The sequence below is a fragment of the Dromiciops gliroides genome, chromosome 3 (genome assembly GCF_019393635.1).
Source record: "Dromiciops gliroides isolate mDroGli1 chromosome 3, mDroGli1.pri, whole genome shotgun sequence".
NCBI classification, from domain to species: domain Eukaryota; kingdom Metazoa; phylum Chordata; class Mammalia; order Microbiotheria; family Microbiotheriidae; genus Dromiciops; species Dromiciops gliroides.
The window spans coordinates 576,096,787-576,116,324 of NC_057863.1; the positions used below are offsets into that span (position 1 = coordinate 576,096,787).

The 19,538-nt window shown below is 38.2% G+C and overlaps 1 pseudogene; it reads right to left on the reverse strand.

The window, feature by feature from the left end:
• Positions 1-6,911: 6,911 nt before the first annotated feature.
• On the reverse strand, positions 6,912-7,912 carry LOC122745669 (annotated as a pseudogene).
• Positions 7,913-19,538: the final 11,626 nt, after the last annotated feature.

The window sequence follows — 19,538 nt, forward strand, 5'->3', positions numbered from 1 at the left end:
AGCACAGCCAAATCAACAACCCAGGACCAATTGAATGAAATATAGCAAAAGACTAATTAATTTCCAACTTAGGTTTTCCCAGGGGACCTGGGAATATTTTTTTGTTTCCAGAGGCATGTTGATTATTTTTCCAATTCCTCTCCTAAGAGTTTTTTTTTTTAATAGGAGAAATTTTCAGTAGCTGTTCTATTTGAAAATGACTAGAAAAATTTTATTTTAGGAAAAACTCTGCCAGCATCTTCATAATATTACAAAATGGGCCACACCAAAATCTGGAGAAGCTAATTCAGTTCACATTGCATTATTGGCTGTATTAAAAAGCATACTAAACCCACAGGTCACTAATCTAAAGACTCTTCATTACAACATTCCTGATCAAAATTCATCCTACTTTTTTGTTTGAAAGATTTCCAATGACTGAAAACTTACTATCTCCTAAGTCAAGCCATTTCCATTTGAGACATCTCTAATGTTACATTGAGAATAATCTGCTCCTTTTCAACTTTCACCCAATGTCCCTAGATATGGTCCCTGGAACTAAGCAGAAAACAATCTAATTTCTCTTTCACTTGAACTTTTCAAATATATGAAGATAACTGCCATGTCTACTAATATGCTTTCTCTTATGTAGGCTAAACATCACCAAATCATTCAAATGGTTCTTTAATGACAGGGTCACTAATCTTTTCATTAGACTTTGAACCATTTTTTAATGATGTTCATGACATCAGTAATCAGTCAAATTTTCCAGATGTGATGTGATGGGAGAAGGGCACAGATTATCATTGCCCTCACTCTAATTAGTATGCCTTACACCTTGGATCATAGGATCACATATCTAGAACTAGAAGGGACATTTAGTTCAAACACCCACAATCCCATTTTATAGGTGATGAAACTGAGTACCAGACAGGCAGGCAACAAAGACTTATTAAGTACTCACTAGGTGCCCGGGACTATGCTAAGCATGGGGGATACAAATACAAATAAGAAGAAAGACAGTTTCTGCCCTCAGTGAACTTACAAGGGATCTTAAGGGGGCAGAGCCAAGATGGTGGAGGAAAGGCAGTAAATACTCAGACTTCCTGACATAATTACTCCAAAAAAACCTCCAAACACAGACAAAAAACAACTCCTGCAGCAGCAGAAGCCACCTAAAGATGGCTGACATGATTTTCCAGCTAAAGACACCTTGGAAGTTTAGCAGAAAGGGGAGCCTGTCTGGAAGTGGAGTCCAGACCTGTGATTATACTGACACAGATACAGCCCCAGGGAGGCTGCACCAGAGAAAGTTATGTAACGATTGGAATGACGCCACCTGCTGGAGACTTACTGTAGAAGAGTTCTGCCCATGTAGCGAAGGTCTTTGAGGGCAAGACCAGGAGTCAGGAAGTGACGCGGGCTAGTGGGAGGAGGAAGGAAGAGACTGGCACTCAGTCTCTGGCTTTTTTCCTCTGGACTCTGGCAGAGAAGGGAGCTAGAAATGTGCTCTCCCTTTAATAGATAGGAATCTAGGCCTTTCTCTCTCTTTACCAAATTCTTATTCTCCTTAATAAATGCTTAAAAGTCTAACTCTTGCTAAAGCTTATAATTTATTGGCGACCACTCATTAGATATTTTAGACAGTTTAGCTAAAATTTTAGCCCTTAACAGATGGCAACCACGAAGAGGAAAGCTGAACCTCACTTCTGAGCTTTCGGTTGGGTAAGAAATTTCCCCTACCCTAACCCTTTAAATCCGAAGTACTGCTGAATTGCCCAGTGTTTTCCCTTTAAATTTTTTCAAATGGACCTTTTAAACTCCTTAATTACCCTATTTTTGATTTTAGTCTGTTTAACCAGACAAATGGGGGATAAGATCATGTTAATGCTTTGTTTTTGTGGATTTTCTATTTTTCTTTTTATTTTTGTTAGAAGAGCCAGCAATGTACTCACACAAGGAAATATCTCACCCTCTCCCAACCATGCTTTTTCAGAGAAACCTGAAAAGATTCCTGCAGCTTTTCCCAGTTCTAACACTAATTGTTGCTCTAATTTTGCATGCCTGGAGGCAATGACCCACCCTCTAGAAGCTTTTAATCCCCTAGCACCTGGAGGCAAAGTGGGGGAAGAGGAATCCAGGCCTGAGTTCAAAATCAAGTCTGATTCAAATTGCGCTGGTCCCTCCCCTCCTCTCCAGACCCCACCCTCTACTCCCCCCATGGCCAAGCCCATTGCTTCCCCTGCCTGGGAAGTCCAGAGATCTGATGCACATGCTCAACTTTCTGTAACTACATTTGCAGCTTCAGGCTCAGCCCTTCCCCAGCCTGGCTGTGCTTCTGAGACAACCTTAGAAAACCCTTTAAATTCCAGATATACTCGTTTTGTTCATAATTTTGCTAACCTGCTTTTGTCTTTAATTAGTAATCTTATAAAGCATTTGTATGGTGAAAAGACTGACAGACAATATAGAGGGGTTAAAGAAGAAAAACTTAAGCTGAATAAGAATGACAATCATCAACATAGTTCAAGACTCCACTTCTTTTGGCATGGAAGGGTATATATTTTACAGAAATGTAGAAGTAAGCAGCAAGGTATTGATATGAGTATTGGGGATTTTAGATATCAGAATCAAAAGTGTTCTGAATTCACTCAGAGTATTAATGTCAGTTCAGAGGTTACATAGGATTTCTATGCTATTACATATACATTTTGAAATTAATGGTATGGGTCTATTTTCATGTTTTTGAGATTGTATCTTATACTTAGTTTTTAAAACAAGGAGAATATTTGTAAAAGCTTTTTATAGTCATGTGATCAAGTTTATATTTTATAATACTCTTATTAATATTAAGTTCATGCTCATTTAGATTTCCTTAGTTTGAATTTCACTGTCTTTTATTGTTCTATGTGTATTTTCTTCTATTCATTCATCTATCTAATTTTGAAACATGGTTTTGATTTCATAATATTCTAGGAGTATTGTGCTCCCATATTCTGAGTTATTTGTTTTTGTTATTTTTTCTCAACTGATTATTTGATCAAACTCTTTAAAGCATTTCCCTAGCAAATTGTTTGCCATGGCAAGTGTAAATTGATTCTAGAAGTATTATTTTTGATAAGCATATTCCAAAAAAAAAAAGAGGGGAACATTTGTAAAAGTTGTCTTTGAGATTGTGTTGTGCTTTAACTTGTATTTAAATATGTTCAGATTTTTCAAAAAAGTAATTGTATACTAAGTTAAAAAAAGGGGTATTATTTGAAATTGTTGCATAATTATATATTGTGTTCTGAGTCAAGATGTATTCACATTTTTTGCAATCATTTATTATCCTCAATTTTTAAATCCATATGAGACTTGGATTATGGGAACTTATCATTTAAGACATTAATTGCCTTTATTCTGAGTTATCAGATGCCAGTTGGCCAAGATGCCATTCAATCACAAAATGAGAAATACATGTAAGAGTAGACACTGAACTGTCACATGAGGGGAGACATGCATGAAGGTATGGCCGAGGGAACGGCTTTTGACAAATGTTGAGGTTGGATTTTCTTGGTTTAATATTTTATTTTATTTTTCCCTACAATATTGTACAGATGGCTGGAAGTATTGATCCCACCCATCTCACTTCTACACCTGGCTTCTATGCTCCCTCCTATATGCCTGATGCCATGGACATCTCAATCCCATGCATCTGATTAAGTCTGACTCAGTTTCCTCCAATATGTTCGGTGGCATGGACATGTATTCCATCCACCTATTTTAAGCCTGGCATACTGCATGGAGAGTACATATTGCTCAAGTGTGGGAATGCTCAAATCCCATCATTTCTCTGTTCTTTTATGGTAACCCCCATAATTATCTCAGGTGTCATGATAAATAACAGTGTTGAATTTGGCCTTGACATCTGTTACTAATTATATTAGATTTTAAAATTTCTCATAATGGCATGAGGATAATTAGGCAGATGATGCAAAAAGTGATAAAACAAAGATAAAAATTATTTTTATTACTTAATATTGCAGCAATTGTCTTCTCAATTACCCTCCATAAGGGGGGACTATAGTAATATTATAATTTTAAAGAATGTTTCAATTTTTGTTTTATTATGTTTCATGTGTAACAACTAAGATTCTGAATTCCCTTAGACATGTTTTTGAGAACTTTCATTGTTTGATTTGATTATTGACAAAGCTATTTTAAAGTTGTGTTAAGCTCAATTTTGTAGGAAATTTTCCTGGCTGATTACCAGCATCCACACATCAACCCCTGAAAAGACTTCCATTCCACGACTACACCTAGAGGACATCTGAGAAAAGACTTTCAGAGACTTTAAATGAACAGTTTTGATTTGTTGTTTTTTTTTCTCTTTCTGTTATAATATACACCATCTGTAACATGTATTCTCTGCAGAGGCCCTCCCTTTGTAAGACTAATGTCAAAGCGTCGGTTCATGAGGACAAAAAAAAAATCGCCCCTCTGGACAAAACTTTCCTCTCTTCCTTTTCTATATTGTTGTTCACATATTATTAGTTAGCAATAGTTATTATATTGTTTTTACTGTTCCGTCAAGGAAACATTTTGTTTCTTGAGGAACAACAGGGGGGACTGTAACGATTGGAATGACGCCACCTGCTGGAGACTTACTGTAGAAGAGTTCTGCCCATGAAGCGAAGGTCTTTGAGGGCAAGACCAGGAGTCAGGAAGTGACGCGGGCTAGTGGGAGGAGGAAGGAAGAGACTGGCGCTCAGTCTCTGGCTTTTTTCCTCTGGACTCTGGCGGAGAAGGGAGCTAGAAATGTGCTCTCCCTTTAATAGATAGGAATCTAGGCCTTTCTCTCTCTTTACCAAATTCTTATTCTCCTTAATAAATGCTTAAAAGTCTAACTCTTGCTAAAGCTTATAATTTATTGGCGACCACTCATTAGATATTTTAGACAATTTAGCTAGAATTTTAGCCCTTAACAGTTACCTCCGAGCCTCCAAAGCAGCTGCATTGCCAATGTCTTCTGGAACTAAGCTCTCAGTCTGGTGAGAGGGCTGAACAGCTGGCTGGGGGCGGGAGTGGGTTTGGGGGAAGTGTACAGGGGTATATGCAGGAGATAAGGTGGACTTGCATGTTCTACCCTGGGGGGAACCAGGAAGAAACCTTGAGTGGTGGAGGCCCAGATGGGGTAGGGGTTCAGGCTCATTGGAGCTAGCAACCAGGGCACACAGACCAGGGAACAGGCCAGTGAAGAACCTGCCTCTTCTTAAATCACACCATCTGAGACCCCCTGAAGCTTGGGACAGTGCAGCCTGGAAGCAGGACCCCACACTAAGAAGAAGTTAAATGTCAAGTGAAAGATAGGCAGGATGAGTAGGCAGAGAAAGTTGCAAACCATAGAAAGTTTCTTTAGTGACCCTCAGAAGAAGGTGGCAACATCAGGGCCCCTACATCTAAAGCTTCCAAGAAAAATATGAATTGGTTTCAGGTCATAGAGGCACTCAAAAAAGGACTTTGAAGATGAAGTTAGAGATGTAGAGGAAAAAATGGAAAGATAAATGAGGGTGGTGCTGGAAAGACATGAGAAAAAAGTCAACAGCTTGAAAAGTCAAATGGAAAAGGAGATACAAAAGCTCTCTGAGGAAAATAATTGCTTAAGAATTAGGACTGAAGAAATTGAAGCTAGTGACTTTATGAGAAACCAAGACACAATAAAGAAAATCCAAATGAATTTTTAAAATAGAGGGCAATGTGAAATATCTTCTTGGACAAGGGATCTTAAAAGTGGAGAAAGCATGGTGGTGACAGATGTAGAATCAAAAGCACAGCCAGGAGGGGAATGAAGTATAGTGGCCAGCATTGTTCTGTTCCTAAAATGGGGACTCCAAGAAGAATCTCACCAATGGAAGAACTAGGCTGGCATGATGGAAGGATGTCCAAAGGTAAAGAGGCCCTAAACACTGAGAAAGCATCCAAGTCATGGTCCCAAAAATATTAAGTGATTTGTCCTTATTTTTTTTCTTCTTGACATCAACTGAGAGAAATTTATTGAAGTTACAGAGAGAGAGACAGCTTACTGTAAGGAATAATAATAATAACTGTAACTAGCTTTTATATGGTGATTTAAGATTTGTAAAGTACTCTTTATGTCATCTCATTTGACCTTCACAACAACCCTAAGATGTGTTGTTCAGGAATTTTTCAGTCATATCTGACACTTTGTGACTCCATTTGGGGATTTTCTTGACAGAGATACTGGAGTGGTTTGCCATTTCCTTTTCCAGCTCATTTTACAGAAGAATTACTGAGGCAAACAGGGTTAAACAACTTGCCCAGCATCACACAGCTTTAAGTGTCTGAGGCTGGATTTATAAAAATAAATTCCAAACTCAGTACTACTCAGTACACTGTACTACCTTGCTTCCCTAAGAGGTAGGTAGTATTATTATACCAAGTTATAGATGAGGAAAGTGAATCTGAGAGGTTAATAGGGATCACAGAGCTAGTAAGTGTCTAAGGGAGGATTTGTTGGTTTCTTTTTTTTTTGGGGGGGGGGGAGGTACGTAATACTTTTATTCTTCACATAAAAGCCACTAAGGATCTGGCCAGTGGGCTTGTCAAGACTGCATCACAAGTATATAATTCCACACATAAACACAGGGGATGAAGGTAAGAACTGGTCATTCTAGCCCAGTCACATGATGATAAAGTTTTCCAACAGAGTGTCAGATGATCAGGTACAGTCTATGAGAAAACAGTTCTAACAAAGCAGTGAGAACATTACAGAAAAGTGTTGGGGAGAGTGAAGTTAAGAAGCAAAGACCTCTGCCCCCCAAAACCAAAACTGGTTTAGTATTTGGAGCTGCCCATTCTTAGGATAGGAGCATACTTCTACAGAGGTGACTGGGTACCTGCTACCTCTGAGGCCTTCCTGGGCACTGAGCTTACTTGGCCTAAGGGTTTCTGAAGGTCCTTCCAGCCAATTTAACCTTGCTGCCTAGCTCTTCCTCAATTCTGAGAAGCTGGTTATACTTAGCCACATGCTCAGATCATCAGGGAACACTAGTCTTGATCTGTCTAGTGCAGGGACCCACCACCAGATCTGCAATTAAGGTCTCTTCAGTCTCCCCAGAATGATGGCAAACCATTACCCCCCACCCACTGGACTGGGCCAGCTTGCATACCTGGAGAGATTCAGTCACATAGACAATCCGGTTCACTTTGAGTAGGAAGAAGTTGCAGGCTTTTTTCATTTACAACCTTTTTGATGCCCTTGGAATTGGTCACCATGAGATCATCCTCTACCACCTGGATACCAGCAATAACAGTGAAATTCTTCCAAGTTTCCCAATCATCCTGGTCAAAGGGATCTTCAATAAACACCACTAGGTAATCCTTGATGAAGGTCTGATAGATGTCCCCAAGCTCAGCAGGAGATATATATATGTTGGAATCATCAGGAACATGAAGTCCAAGTCATGTTTCCCAGACTGGGAGAATTCTGAGGCAACAACATTCATGCCAATTATGACCTTATCAGGATAGCCATCCTTACCAATAGCATTCTTTAGCAGCTCCAGAACTTCTTTGTTTTCCAGGATGTTAATTCTCATCCTCTATGTTGATAGTGTCCTGTCTATATTCCTGTTCTTCAGGTTGTGGTAGACCTCAGATCCAATTTGGCACATTGCCTCCTTGAAGTTTGTTGCTCCATGATCATGAACTCCTGCATTTCTAGCTTGTTCCCAGCATGGGGGCCACCACTGATCACATTGAAGGCTGGAATTGGCAGGATAACTTCACCATTGCCTGCAAGGTCAGCAGTATGGAGTTACAGGAAGACACCTTTTTCAGTAGCTTCAGCCTTACAAACAGACAGAGATATTTCCAATATGGCATTTGCACCAAATTTAAATTTATTCTCAGTATTGTCCATCTCTATCATCCATTTGTCAATCTTCTCCTGCTCTACAACACTTAGTTTTTTGCTCATCAGGATTGAGACAATATATTTATTGATGTGCTCAACCACTTTTGAGACACATTTCTCCATCTAGCAGGTCTTATCATTGTCTTGGAACTCTGGGGTTTCATGGCTGCCAGTAAAAGGACCACTGGGGACAGCAGCTCAGATGAGACCTTTTGTGTGGGAGAGATCAACTTCAACAGTGGGGTTTACACAAGAGCAGATGTTCTCTTCTGCCTGGATATTGAGAAAAAATATGTTGAGTTTTCTTTGTCTGGCATGATCTTAGGCCCTGGCCTTACGCTTTGTAAGGTCTACTAGCTTTCCAGAGATGCTGCCCCACCCTTCACCTCTCCCTACCCATGTACCTCCTTCCAGTCAGTGTTATTTGAGGGAGGATTTGAACTCAGGTCTTCCTGACTCTATAAGTCCAGTGTTCTATCCACAGTACCACAAAGTAGCTGTAAAACAAAACACTGCTTAATATTTATGGCTTTCTAAAATAATGAAGTACTTCAGGAAGTAATTAAATACAGTAACAACAATAATGTAGCTGCATATGTGCAGATTTACTTGCACATTGAAGTCAAAGATAAATGGGAACATTACTAGAGTAATAAAAAACTTAACACCTTTGTACTATTTGTCTGAATATACACGTAACAGAAAGTGGATGACATTGGGTTTAGAAAGTGTCTAAATAAAATTATGTCAAATTTTAATGAAATACAGGTACCCTCACCACAAAACAGCTATAAAATTATTAATGCTGTCTCATGAAAAAAAGATAATGTGTAGGTGTCCTCAGATTGCTAATAAAACAAGTTAAAAACTTAAATATGTCTGGAACACAATTCATATGATTCATCACGATGGTAATTATTAATAATAGGTACATAACCCTGGACTTATAAAAAGTATCTAACATTTGTTTACCTCTGGACAGAGCCTGTAAAACAGTCAAGATTCAAGGCTGGAACCAAAAGACATCATTTCCCACCTGGCTGCATCACTTTGGGACCTCTTTGACATTTCCTGTCATGACACTGGAAGCTCTTATTGCAAAAACCTCATCATCTTTCAAGACTCAATCAGCCTTGGTATTCATATCTTATCACTACTGTCTGCCTCTCTGATTGGAGGGTGGAACTATGAAATCCCAAATCTCCATTTGAGGAGTCAGTACAACCATCTCATTTTCCACCTGGCTGAACTACTTTGGGACTTCCTTGACTATTCCACTATGCTCCTGATTCCCCCCTTCCTTTTAGCTTCCTTTTGTGTATTATCTTCTCCTGTTTGATTGTAAGATCCTTAAGAGCAGGAATTGTCTTTCTTCCCTCCCCCTCCCCTATATTTGTATCTCCAGTGCTTCCATAGTGCCTGGCATATAGTAGGTGTTTAATAAATATTTATTGACTATTGACAAAAAGCTCTTATGGGCAACATCCACATCTCAATAAATGATGCATGAAAGAATCATCAAATGGCTTAAAACCTATGGATTTGTTTATAGAAATGTAGGGTTATTGAGAGTACTCCAATATCAGGTTGCTGCTACTAGAAATTATAGCAAGGTAATTCTTAAGGAACCAAGATGTACTGATTGAAGCCAATTTTGTAAGGAAAACTGCAACATGTTTTGTGCAGATTGCAATAATTTAGTATATATCTAACACCTTGAAAGATACAAAGAATTACATACCAGAAGCTTGTTCTTTATAAAGTGACAGATGCGGAGTCCTTTTACTACAAATACAACTCCCAAATATCCTTCAGAATCCAATAAAAATGCTGTGCTGGAGCCAGAGCATCATTAGAGACCAAACTGTTGTTCACAATTGCCTGGTTAAACACTGATCTATAATAATTTAATATGTTTTAAATAGATGTTGTCATACAGAACATGCATACCCTCCAAACTAGGGGGTATGGAAAGCTTTCAAAGTAGAGAGCCTTGTGGGAGAAATCCAAATGATGTGGCAGCAGGATTAAAAAAAAAGATACCATCCTGTCAGTTATTGAAAATGTCCCAAAGATATTTTCAGAGAGCCTCCAGATGATGAGTTTGCATGTTGATACTGATAGTCATTGAAACACACACACACACAAACATGCAAACTTTATCCTCCAGTGCAATAGTACACTAAATATTAATCATCAGTCCATAAGTATTTATTAAGCACCTATTATATGGCAGGAACTGTGCTAAATAAATGCTAATGATACAAAGAAAAACGAAAGACAGTCTCTGCCCTTGAGGAACTCACCATCTGATACAATATGCACAAGTTAATAACATTATGCATCAAAGATTAATAATAGGATAGTGAATTAATTGTCCCAGTACCATTTTTATCTGAACTATGTAGAATATAAGATGAGAAGAATGAGGACGATGGTAACAACAAGAACAACAACAACAAAAATAGTCCAAATTATCATCCTTGCAGGGAGGTGCGAGTACTGATAAAGCAGGGGGATGGTCCAGGACCATTTTTATCGGAATTATATAGAATATAAAATGAGAAGAATCTGGATCATTGTAACAACAACAACAACAACAAAAATATCCCTCTTAACATTCAAATCATCATGTTTTCAGAGAGGGATCAATCCTGCAGAGTAGAGGAATGACAGCATGGTAATGTACAGCAAGGATTTCACATATCCTGAAACAAATGGGAGCTATGAAGGCAGCTAAGTTACACAGTATTCAGTTTAGGAGCCAGGAATACTTAAGTTCAAATACTGCTTCAGGCACCTATTAGCTGTGTGACCCTGGTTAAGTCACTTAATCTCTCTTTCTCAGTTTCCTTATCTATAAAATGGCATCTACTAACCAGTGGCATCTACTTCATTGGGTTGTTGTGAGGAACAAATGATATTACATATGTAAAGCTCTTTGCATACCTTAAAGAAACCTATAAATATATGAAGTAATATGCAATAGAAATTATTCATTTTATTTAATATTTATTAATTTTGATTATTTAATATTTCTTGAATTATCAATATTTGTTGATTTGCTAATGTTATTATTATAAAAGCTTATAAAGTAATATATAATATCATCAGTCTTGAAATGACAGCAAATTGAGATGTGGTAAGAGCACTAATTGGGTTACCACCTTAGCCAATGTAATATGACTGCTCCTAATAGCTAATGAAATAGGTTACATTGCAAAAAGTTATAGGCAAGCTCTTTTGATGAAATTGTTGTTGTAGCTGCTGTTTGTCCTTCGTTTTCTTTTTCCTTTTTTTCTTTTATTTTGGTGAGGCAATTGGGGTTAAGTGACTTGTCCAGAGTCACACAGCTAGTAAGTGTCAAGTGTCTGAGGTCAGATTTGAACCCAGGTCCTCCTGAATCCAGGGCCAGTACTCTATCCACTGCACCACCTAGCTGCCCCTGTCCTTCATTTTCAAAGAGGACCATGTCATCAGGCTGATGTCATGACTTGCACTGAATTGAATTTAAGTGATGGAGGGCTGTACAAGGTTACCAACCTCACTCTCTCCTCTAGATCCATCTGGGCCCAGTGGTAAGATATACATCAGGATGACTGGAGATGGCCCTGGATGTTTAAGGCAATTGGGGTTAAGTGACTTGCCCAGGGTCACACAGCTAGTAAATGTCTGAGTTGAGATTTAAACTCAGGTTTTCTTGACTCCAGGACCAGTGCTCTATCCATTGTGCCTCCTTTTGATGATAAGATTGACAGGGAGAAGAACAGGGTAAGTGATACTCTGATGTACACCACAGAAGATGAGATACACCAGAACAAATCAGTAATATCAATATTATACCTGCTGAAAATGATTCCATAAAGATAACACTGACCACTAAATCAGGCGAACCACAAAATATGAAGTGGACTTAAAACATGAATGGTTTCTTTATTTACCAATAAATACCATTTTATTACGAGTTTGGAAACAAATCTTCCCTAGGCAAGAATGTCATACCACTTTTTTTCCAATGGGATATACTCAGTTAAAACATACACAATAATGTATTACATACCAGTCCAGGGAAATTATAAGAAATAAATTGTTCCCAAAGCCCAAGAATTGAATGAGTTAGTATTTGTAAAGTATTTGGAACAGTATCTTGTGCATAGTAGGCATTTAATAAATACTTGTTTCTCCCCCACCAGGCCACATTAGAATCAATAGAACTAAAACAAAGGAACTACTATTAAAATCCAAAGAGAAAAAAGTTTAATAATCTAAGATCTTTGAAAATTTTCATTTAACAAAAGCTACAGAAAATCTACCTAATAATTAAATGATGGGAAAAAACAAAGCCCAGATTTTCAATATTTTGAAGAGGATCTCCATATTTAGAAGAATGATCATCCTTAGATTAAAATTTTATTAGCTTTTTAAAAAAGATTGATAGCACAGACCCAACTAAGACTAAATATAGTAAAAAGGGAGGAGAAAGGAAATAAACATTTATATAGCGCCTACTATGTTTCAGGCATTGTGATAAATGCTTTTTATAAGTATTATCTCATTAGATCTTCACAATAACCCTGTGATGCAGGTTCTATTTTTATCCCCATTTTATAGTTGATTAAACCAAGACAAACTGAGGTTAAGTGACTTGTCCAGGGTCACATGGTGAATAAGTATGTGGATTTGAATTAATTTTTAACTTGGCATTTTCTATAGCTGTCATTAACAAATGCATTTCATCCACAATACAGGGTTTCCCAAAAGTTATGGTTTTATACTTTTATGGAATGTACCCATATACAACACTATATGTGGCAGTCATTTCCACGGTAAAAAACATAGGCAGAAAAGTAAGACTGTCAAAGAATACCCCCAAGGGAGGGTTATCAATCACCACAATTGCAAGAATGATTTAAGAAAATTACCATAGACCTGTGGAAAATCATTGGAAAATTAAATCAATAGTTAGTATGTATAATAGAAAACTTGAATGACATATCATCCAATTATAGGGAACAACAACAATAAAAACCAGCAATTGGAAATTAAAGTCAACAGGCTATAGTGACACAAGAAGGCAAATTGAAGAAAATAAAAAGGTTTTCAATCAAAAATTTTGCCACTCAGGCAAAGGACATAAATAAATTGGAAGAGGAGGAGGAAGAGGAGAAGGAGAGAGAGAGAGAGAGAGAGAGAGAGAGAGAGAGAGAGAGAGAGAGAGAGAGGGAGGGAGGGAGGGGCGGGAGGGGAGAGGAGAGGAGAGGAGGGGAGGGGAGAGGAGGGGAGGACAGGAGACAGGAGAGGAGAGGGAGGGAGGGAGGGAGGGAGAGAGACAGAGACAGAGACAGAGAGACAGAGAGAGACAGAGAAAGAGAGACACAGACAGAGAGAGAGAGAGAAAGAGAGACAGAGAGACAGAGAGAGAGCCAAGAAGGATTGTATAAAAGATTTCTAATCATCTATATTGTCATGAGAAGTCCAGTACAATGAAAATACAAGTTGAATTAAAGAAAAAGGAGAATGAGTGTGCACCATTAATATTATAAAGGCCAGGTGAGTTCTGTCCAAAAAAAAATTACTGAAATACTAGAACCTCTGAAAAATTGAAAAGTGTCAGGGACAGGCTAGTTGAATAACTATTGGCTCAGATACTTCATAATAGTGCATGAATTGCAGGCAAACCACTTTATCAGCTTTCTCTCATATTAATACAGGCTCCATCTATCATCTATCTTTTGTAATGTTATATTCCAAGATTTTCTTTTGTGACGTTTAAAATCTAATGTGTGGGGGAGGCTAGGTGGCGAAGTGGATAAAGCACCGGCCCTGGATTCAGGAGTTCCGGAGTTCAAATCCGGCCTCAGACACTTGACACTTACTAGCTGTGTGACCTTGGGCAAGTCACTTAACCCCCATTGCCCTGCAAAAAAAAAACCCCAAAACAACAACAACAACAACAACAACAAAATCTAATGTGTGTCCTTACCTGCCCCCCCAGTTTGGGCGGGGCAGGGGAACTTGCTAAGATTTACTGATAAATTCAGCAACAGTTTAGGCTTTTAAGCATTAAAGTATCTTAGGGATAAGGAAAGCCACCTTCACCTAGTTATCCAAGAGTTCTTCTGCTACCAGGAGCTTATTCCTGAACCAAACAGAGTGATCCTGAGTCTCCTCCAGCAAAAGCTCTCTGCCTGAACAGAAGAGGGGCAGTCCCCATACACAGCTCCAAGCTAAATGGCTGATCGAATTTAAGTCCATTGATTGACATGACCTAAAGGCAATCTATGAATAGAGGTAACTTCCAGAATCCAGGTCCTTTCACCATGTCTTTCTCAGCAAGGGGTGGTGCCCTGGTTCTCACACTTTCTTTTGTTGAAGTTGTTGTCAGCTTTTGTTGCTTTTATGAATCTGACTGTGGTTCTTTAACTCCATCTTTTTGACTGCTTGCATTATTTGTTTTTCCTTTTATCTAGTCAAATTCTTTATTTGACTTTTAAACTCCATTATAATCTAGCAGCTTGTTATCAAGTTTTAGATATGACATTTCTGAGAGTTTATATTTTGAGATTTCTTCTTGGGAGTGACCAATGGACTCTTTCAATTTTGACTTTGTCCTCTAGTACTAATAGAGCTGGATGATTCATAATTTCTTGATGAAAGATATTTGGATTTTCTTTTTGTCAATGGTATTCAGGGAAAATGATGATTCAAAAATTATTTCTACTTTCCTTAGCTTCTGGTTCAGTTATTATTATCATTGTTATTTCTGCCATAAACACCTTACATTTTATTGTATTTTTTTCAGTGTTTTCATGTTGTCCTAACATTTTCTGATATCTCCATTGAGATCTATTTTTTCAATTATAATTATCAGGGAGTATGTTATTTAGGTAAAATTTCCACCTCCCGTTATCTCTTGTTTCATTTCTTCTAGGAATACTTTTCCATATTGCCAAGCCATTTCCCCCCCTAGGTATTTTGCTTGCACTTCTTGTTGTGTTATTCTCTTTTTCTTGGTTAATATTTTGGGGTTCTGTTAATCCATAACAGTCAGTCAACAAGTACTATTTAAATACAACCATAAGCATAAGGCAGTATGCTAAACACTGGGGATACAAGCCAAAAAATAGTCCCTTCCCTTAAGGAGTTAACATTTTACTCAAGAGACAACATGCAAACAACTTTATATGTACAAGATAGATGTCTATGCAAGGTACATTGGAGATAATTTCAAAATGAAGATAAACTGGGAAAGGCTTCTTTGAGAAGGTAGAAGTTGAGCTAAGTCTTAAAGGAAGCCAGGGCATCTAGGAGGCCGAGATGAGGAGAGAACATTCAATGCTTGAAGGATATCCAGTGAAAATGAACTTACTGAGAGATGAAATGTTTTGTGACAATCATTATGGAAGCCGGTGACACTTAATCTTAGGGTATGTGGAGAAAAATAAAGTGGGATGACTAGAAACGTAGAAAAGTACAAGGTTATGAAGTGTTTTTAAAGATAAAAAGATAATTTCCTATTTCATTATGGTGGTGAGAGGGAGCAATCGGAATTTATTGAGTAGGTCATAAGATCATTTTGGTAGCTGAGAGGAAGATGGATGGGACTGGAGAGATACTTGAGTCTAGGAATGAGGTGAGAAAGCCTGTTAAAGGGTGACAGTTATGTCAGAGGACAGAAGATGGGACATTTGAGAGAGATGTGAAGGTAAAATCTAGAAGAATTGCCAAAAGATTGGACATGGAAGGTGAGGAAATGAGGCATTGAGGATAACACTTAAGTTTCAAGCTGGGATGGCTGGGAGGATGATAGTGCACTTGCTATAGGGAAGTTTGTAAAGATTAAGAGTTTAGAGAGAAAAGATAATGAACTCCCTTTTGGTCATATTGAGTTTACGATGTCTATGGAATATCCAATTCAAGATTTCCTGTGGGGAGTTGGAGGTGTGAGTGGAGGTCAGAAAGGAAGTTAAAACTGGTTAAATAGATCTAAAAATCATCTGCATAGAGACAATGATCAAACCCACAATAACTGATGACATTATCAAGGAAAATAGTATACAAGAAAAAGAAAAAGGGGCCAAGTATAGATCCTGGGGGACACACATTTAGTAGGCATAACCTAGATAAAGAGTTAGCAAAAGAGACAGAGGAGTAGTCAGACAAATAAGAGGAGAGCCATGAGAGGAGTGTCATAAAAACATAGAGAGTATAGATACCAACGAGATGACAGTAGTTGATAGTTCCCTAAAGTACAGAGAGGTCAAGAAGGATGAGAATGAAAAAAGTTCATTATTGTTTGGTATCTTTTTCTGATTATTCACATGTATAGCCTCATTTCCTGACTTGGACCTTTGTTCCAGGGCCAAGTTCCATTCCTTTCCATACTCTTAGATAGGGTAGTCAGGCCTTGTTTGTTCTTTACCTTCTTTTTCTAGATTTTTGCCATGGGATCCATTCCCCTTTGTGTATCTGTATGCACAACATAGTTCCACAATGGCATGCTTGGCTGGATTCTGGATAATGGAAAATGCTCTCATGCTTTCACAATCACCAATGAAATGAAGCAGAGCTGTGTGCTTGCTCCCATACTTTTGAGCATGATGTTTTCAGCAATTTTGTTATACACCTTCAATGAGGATGAACATAGTATCAAGGTAAGCTACTACACCGATGTTAAAATGTTTAACTTGAAAAGTCTACAAGCCAAGATTAAAGTGGAGGGAGAATTGGTGCAAGACTTTTTATTCCCAGATGATTGCGCACTTACTGCAGCCTTTGAGGCTGAGATGCAACAGAATATGAATCAAATCTCTGCTGCTTATGCTAATTTTGGTCTGACAATTAAAACGAAGAAAACGGAGGTTCTCCACCAGCCAGAAACATATCATTCATATGTAGAACCATTGATTAGAGCAAATGGAGAAATTTTCAATCCTATGGGTAAGTTCCCTTGCCTTGGCAGTATACTTTCCAGGGATGTACACATGGGTAATAAGGTTGACACACACATTTTCAGAGCTAGCTCAGTGTTTGAGAGGCTCTGAAAGAAAGTGTGGAAGAGAAGACTTATTAGACTGCCTAGCAAACTGAAAGTCTACAGAGTCCTTGTATTGACCTCATTGTTGTATGTCTTTGAAATCTGAGCAGTTTACTAGTGCCATGCAAGGAAACTGAATCACTTCCATTTTAATTGTCTTAGAAAGATTCTGAAGAAAACCTGGCAAGATAATGCACTGGACACTGAAGTCCTTTCATGTTGAACTGCCAAGCATTCAAACTCTACTTCACAGAGTCCAACTCTAATGGGCTGGTCACATTGTTTGAATGCTAAAAGTATGTTTGCCTAAAATACTATTTTACAGAGAACTCACACAAAGCAAGCACTCACACGGAGTTCAGAAGAAGTGATACAAGGACACTCTCAGGGTCTCTCTGAAGAACTTTGGAATCAATTGTGAGATGTGAAAGACACTAACACAGGATTATGCAGCATGATGTGTGAACGAAGCAGAATTGCAGTAGCTCAAAAGAAATGTGAGATAAGCTAATTTAGAGACATCTCCACTCCAAATGTTTCATATGGACTATTTGTACCCATTCTGTGTTAGAGCCTTCTGAGTTCAGATTGATCTGATCAGCCACAGTGGGACACACTGTACCATATCCTTGACATAGTAGTATCATTTTGGTTCTCTTCAAACTTAAAGGACAAAAACCATCTGTATACACAGTTCTGACAGGTTTTAGGACTTGTCTGGTCTTCAGATCCTTTTTATTGCTCTGGTTTAGAGTATTGAAGTATTTTACTCTTCCATAGAATTTTATGCCAGAACTTGAGGTCTTCAGTTCCCTCATGAGTGTCTGTGTCATACCACTTCAAACTTACGTCCTCTCTTAGGCATCCTAGTTAAAAGGGCTAGAACCTTCTAGCTTTTTTATCTGAACTTTGTGCTGGGATGCCTGGCAAGCTCCTTTCCCCAGAGTCCACAGACTTCTGGCTATCTTTTTTGTGCAGTTCTGGGCTGGATTAAAAAGATTTTTTTATTCCTCTTTTGATTTGATCTATTGTATTTTTTTCATCTTTGCTTGAATTTATATGGAAGAAGTGGGTTGTTTTATGACCTTTCATGTTGTTATATTGACTGGAAATCCCTATTTCATTGGGTTTTTTGGTTAACTAGTTTAGGCAAATAGGTTAGAAGCTTGATGTCCTTGAGGTCATACTGTTTTCATTAGTCTCTGTCTACCACATATACTTCCATGTCAAGTAGAGTTTTACTCATCATACAAAAGAAAGGGATGCTAAGGTACACACCTGCCATCAAAACATTGCTAACTTTTTTGTTTCTTCATTAGATTCCAAATAATTTGTTCAATGCCACTTTGATCTCTTTTTTTTTTCAGAAGAGATTCCAAGATCCAAAATGAAAATACAGCTTTCCTAATTTAAAAGAGACATTTTAGTCATTAGTTCATTCTTACAACTATGATGTTTTTTTTTTTAAATGAAGCAAATATCCTAGATACAGTGAACAGCTGCCTCATGAGTAAGTAACTGAAAGTATGTTGTGTTGTCTTACAGACTTGGCATCTAATCCAGGCTTCTATTATTTTCTAAGTAATTTTCCTCACTGGCTTTAAATGAAAGGATGAGGCCCACAATAAGTAAGCAAAAAACTCTCCTGCCACTTGTCCCATAGGCTTGGAAGAAGAACATACAAGGAACAAAAGTTTATATTTGTTGGACTACATTCAATTCCAGAAACAGATCATTCTGCTGATTAGGGCTCAGCATAATTTTGATGTTGCTGGACTATTCCAGGTATGTGTCAGGATAAGCCAGGGCAATGAAAGGAGTACATACCATGCCAATCCACAAATGGTGCAAGTGCATCCTGATCTCTGTGATGCCCCTGATGACTGATTTCATAGGGGAAATCAGGAAGGAGAACGAGGGAAGCAGGTAAAAAGAATATTCACCACCCTTCGGTTTTAGCACATGAGTGTAGTCAAAGATAAGCATGATGGCCAGTCTGGCTTCTGGCTCATCGACTGAGGATTCTCAACCTCAAGTAAAGCATAATTCAGGCATTAGCAATATACTTCATGGAAAAAAAGAATATTTGCATGCACCTCCCACTCCAAACAACAACAATAGCAACCTTCCACCTATTTCCTAATATATTACCCTGAATCCTGGGAGTGTATAGCAAATGCTTCTTGGTGGGTTGACTAACTACATGTGGTTATATTTCAAACTTTTGATAAACTACATGTATCAAATTAACCCCAATCTATGCCAGGTAGGCATGCCCCTGCACCACCAGGAGTTTTCAGATTGGCAATAGCCAGTGCTCAAAACTAACAAAACTAGGGATTTCCAACAGGCTGCTTCTAATAGGAAGGATGGTATAATCTATGCCTCAAGAGGTAGTATATACATTGATTTAATATATAGGTAGGTCTTTGCCTAATATTAAGTCTTTAATTTTTTCAAGGTTCATAAATCTTTACAAATAGGTTAAAATCAGGGGCAGCTAGGTGGTGCAGTGGATAAAGCACCAGCCCTGGAGTCAGGAGGATCTGAGTTCAAATCCGGACTCAGACACTTGACACTTACTAGCTGTGTGACCCTGGGCAA